This window comes from Nicotiana attenuata, unplaced genomic scaffold (genome assembly GCF_001879085.1).
Source record: "Nicotiana attenuata strain UT unplaced genomic scaffold, NIATTr2, whole genome shotgun sequence".
Classification (NCBI taxonomy): Eukaryota; Viridiplantae; Streptophyta; class Magnoliopsida; order Solanales; family Solanaceae; genus Nicotiana; species Nicotiana attenuata.
Window position 1 is genome coordinate 4,807 of NW_017672233.1, and position 938 is coordinate 5,744.

Below are 938 nucleotides of genomic sequence, written 5' to 3' on the forward strand. Positions count from 1 at the left end.
CATACCCGCTTTTCACTAGGCAAACGTGTTTATAGGCCTTAAGTAAAACAATGCAACACCTAGATATCATGTTATAGGATTTCTGCACTCTTCTATGTCTATAACAATGTTCTAAGTTGGCAAACACATAGAAAGCATGCCTATAGGGGTTCTAATTCAAATCTGAATAGCCTCACTCGCTTATGAGTCTAAAATTAATAGTAATAATGCGTTACCAACAGCAGAACTCATGTTTTCTAAAATTCGTTTTTAACGAGCAACTTCCCTTTAAATCAGCATGTAATCAGTTCATTTTCTTATTCCTGAAATCTGTAGACATCATGCCTATAGGTTTTCGTCTATCACTTAGGCAAGCCTTAGGGTAAAAGTTATAAACTACAACAGTCTTTATTAATTACAACCAGCAGACAGGTTTAACTCGGACTTCTTATCTGAAAATATGTGAAAAATCAGCCTGCTTTAACTTTTAAGTTTATTGAGACCCTAATCAGTACGTGCAAGACATGCTAAACTATATGCTTTCTCTGATCTAAGGAGGTCTGTTTGAGCCTTATGTGTTTGAATGCCTTTCCCATATTTGCTCTATGTGTTTTGATTGTCGCCCTAGAATTTTGTCCTTTTAAAATTATGAAACCTCATACCCTTTCCCTTTAGGATTAGTAGTCCCAAATGCCTCCGGGACTGATAGGATTGGGGCGGGTAATAGCATGCAATAAGTGAAACGAGACCATTCTGCGTTTAATACCTTAACGGGGTAGGAAAGGGTAGATATGGATATGATGAGCACGCGATAACACCACGTGTATAAGTGGTTACCGGGTGTTGTGTGGGGTGATCCATATTATTTATAAACCTAGGACCCCCCTCTCTTTACTTGTTATTCATTGTTATTTCTAATTACTCAACTATTTTTTCTTCTCTAAATACTGCTTTTCTTT